This window comes from Grammomys surdaster, unplaced genomic scaffold (genome assembly GCF_004785775.1).
Source record: "Grammomys surdaster isolate TR1022 unplaced genomic scaffold, NIH_TR_1.0 99, whole genome shotgun sequence".
Taxonomy (NCBI): domain Eukaryota; kingdom Metazoa; phylum Chordata; class Mammalia; order Rodentia; family Muridae; genus Grammomys; species Grammomys surdaster.
Window position 1 is genome coordinate 13,912,375 of NW_021604578.1, and position 3,590 is coordinate 13,915,964.

The 3,590-nt window shown below is 39.2% G+C and overlaps 1 pseudogene; it reads left to right on the forward strand.

The window, feature by feature from the left end:
- The first annotated feature begins 441 nt into the window (after window positions 1-441).
- LOC114636199 lies at window positions 442-1,787 on the forward strand (annotated as a pseudogene).
- Window positions 1,788-3,590: the final 1,803 nt, after the last annotated feature.

A 3,590-nucleotide genomic window follows, 5' to 3' on the forward strand; every position in this document is an offset into this window, starting at 1 on the left:
CTGAATTTTAAGAGATGATTAGCTTTGTTTTCTCCATCTTAATGTTGTTAAGTTTGTGTTATAAATAATAATGTTGCTATAGCCTATGTAACATGCCACATGCTTAAATGCTTGTATTTCTACATGAAAAAATATCTAAGCATGTCTAGACTTTTTAAAACCACAAAATATCGAAAAAAATTGTCAAAAGTTGAAAAACATAAAATAAGTAAATCCGGCCCATTGGCTGATGGCGCGAACACGGGGTTTGATGGGAAGGCATTGGCCGGGCCCTGTGCTCTATCAGTAGGTGCTGCTGCCTGCTCCAGAGGCTCTACGCGGTGGCGACCCAGGCTTCCCCGAGTGGACGCCGGGGCCGAGCGGCGCCCGCTTTCCTCAGCTGTGACTTCTTTTGGACAACACATGATATTTATTATTGTGCCAAGTTTCTACAAGTAAAAGATGGGTGGATTATTTTCTCGATGGAGGGCAAGACCTTCAACAGTAAAAGTTCTAGAAAATATAGATAAGGAAATTCAAGCATTGGAAGAATTTAGAGAAAAAAAATCAGAGATTGCAAAAATTATGGGTTGGAAGATTAATTATCTGTTCTTCAGTTCTTTATCTGTTTACATGTTTGATTGTATGATGAATTTACAGCAAGACTCGTCATGACACTTCCGTTTTTTGTTTTTCCTTTGATATGAAGCATTGGATGATTTAAAATCCCAGAAGAAAAAGATACTTGAAGAAGTCATGGAAAAAGAAACTTATAAGACAGCTAAGTTAATTCTTGAAAGGTTTGATCCAGACTCAAAAATCAAAGGAGTTTGAGCCGCCTTCTTCCAGAGCAGCTGTAACTGCAAAGCCAGGACAAGAGATTCGTCAGCGAACTGCAGCTCAAAGAAACCTTTCCCCAGCGCCAGCAAGCTCTAATCAGGGTCCTCCTCCACAAGTTCCAGTATCTCCTGGGCCAGCAAAGGACGCTTCAGCTCCTGGGGGACCGCCAGAAAGGACTGTTGCTCCAGTCTTCCCCAGGCGCCTCGGATCCCCTGCTACTTCAGTTCCTGGAATGGCCTTCATCCTCCAGGTCCACCTTTAGCAAGACCCATTCTCCCCAGAGAACAAGGTGCTCTGGATAGAATTGTTGAATATTTATTTGGTGATGGTCCACAGAACAGGTATGCCCTCATATGTCAGCAGTGTTTTTCTCACAATGGCATGGCTTTGAAGGAAGAATTTGAATACATTGCTTTTCGATGTGCCTACTGTTTTTTCTTGAATCCTGCAAGAAAAACGAGACCTCAAGCTCCACGGTTTCCAGAGTTTAATTTTGAGAAGAGGCAGGCAGTGGAAGGCTCAAGTTCAGCTGGTCCCATGCTACTAAAAGTGTGCCCTCACCAGAAAGCCAGCTCATTGAAGGAGGAACAATACCTCAGATGTCTCATTTTCTATCTGAAATCTCCGGAATGAAGTCTAACTGGCTCAAAGTGAACCCCAGTAAGACACTTTAGAAGAACAAGATGTTCTTGATAATAGTACTGAGCAGAGAGATGACAAAATACCAGTTACAGAGCAGACAAGCCAAGTGATTGAAAAAAACATCTGGTCCAGAGGAGCCAGAAGAGAACCAAGAAGAGACAGAGAACGAGGAAACATCAACAAATGAAGCCAAGTCGCCTGTTCTCAGAGCTGATTCTGTTTCTAATCTTGAACCAAGTGAAGAATCTTTGGTGACAAAGTAGTAAATCCTTCCATGTGCCTTCAACTGGATATTTGTAGTCTTGTTGATGTCAGTTACTGCTTTTTTTTTTTTGTGGTACTCAAGAAAAAGTTGCCTTCTAGATATGTGCTTAATGTTATTTATATTCAGATTGCCCAGCAAATTCAGTGTATCCAAGCCCTACCACTAGGTATTGGGAGTAAAAGCACGTGGTATCAGTTAATATGCAGAGACATAGCTGTTAGATACTTTGTGCATTCTAAAATTTAAAAAAAAATTTCTACATGTATAACTTGTAAATAATACCCATTTTGACATAGGAACAAATTTGGCTAAGAATAATTTCTTCCATAGTGTATAACGATTGAAACATAATTAAGATTTTGAATACTTCATCATTAAATTTTAACTTTGGAGATACTTGCCAGTGGGAAGGAAATATCTATTTAGGTGTTTACATTAAGTGATGCTGAAATCTGTAACCTTAATTACATATGCATTGGTACAAATTCTCAATAAGAATGCAACTAAACAGTCAAGTGCAGTATTTCTTTTGATGTCTTTTATTTTACAACTGGGCCAAAGGCACATGATGTATATAGTTAGTTTATGTTTACATATTAATAAGAAGTACATCTGCACCTAACTGTACTTGAATTCTTGGTATTATTTATATTTGTAATATAATGATGATATATAGATTTTTGTGTGTGTGTGTGTGTGTGTGTGTGTGTGTGTGTTTTGTTAAGGAAAATAAAGATGACCTAGCAGCAAAAAAAAAAAAAAAAGGAAATCCTAGAATTTTGGGATATATTTTATAAAAAGTTCTTCTTTCCAAAAAAGTAAAGCCTTATACACATATGATAAACCTTGTTTTCCTTTGTCAACTGGATAGTCACCAAATGTGTTCCAGGCTTGGAAATTACCCAGCTTGTGCTCCCTCAGGTTACTGCATCCTAAGAAGAAAATGGTGTCGCACAAATGGTAATTAAAAACCTTTCTTGCTTTTTCTCCACCTGCTATTCCAGTACCTCACCCACTTTCCATACACTTAATTAGCCATGTTTATTTATAGATCAATCCGGAGGGGCGACTGACATTGGCAGACAAATAAGCCCTCTTAGCTTTCTATTAGCTGAGAGAGCTTGCCTCTCCTGAACTCATGGAGCCCTGGAAGGCCACCTAAGCTAGTGCCATAGCCGTTGACTGTATGGATGACGTGATGTCACCTGCATGGATGCTGCCATCCATCAATATTCCCGTCAGTACTGGTGCTGTTACAAGTTCCACAGTTCCATGGACATTTGAATATTGGTAGCAGTGCTTGAGACTACAACCAAAGTTAAGAACATACATACTTTATTCCATGAAGATCACAGGAAGCAAGATTTTCCAGGACATGTGAGGATCTGAGAAGGCCAAGAGGGTGATCTGAGCCCCAGAATATAAAAAGCAGGACCATTTCTTTTAAGACACAAACTTGTAGACCAGCAGGACCCATCTCCATGGAGTTTTCAGACCACAACCTGACAGAAGTAAAGGCAGATATCTTTGACTAGATACCAGTTAAGACTAGCTTTTATTTCTGGTCATAGAGCATATTACTTGGTAGACTGAGTATAAATTTTATTTTTGGCTACTGGGTCCTTTGAGCTATATTACAACCAACTGACTGGATCTGTGACATTCCTTCTAAGCACAGTGTCCTCAATTACGAACTTATTCTAATAGTCACTACTTAACCCTCTCTCATTAACAATGACTAGGAATTGGGAACTGGTATAAAGAATAACTCACTGCTGTCCTCTTACCCAGATGTAATTTTTGTTTTTAGCATCTGGTGAAAAGACTATAAAGACATTGCTGGATTGAGGGTAAATCTGCCAAA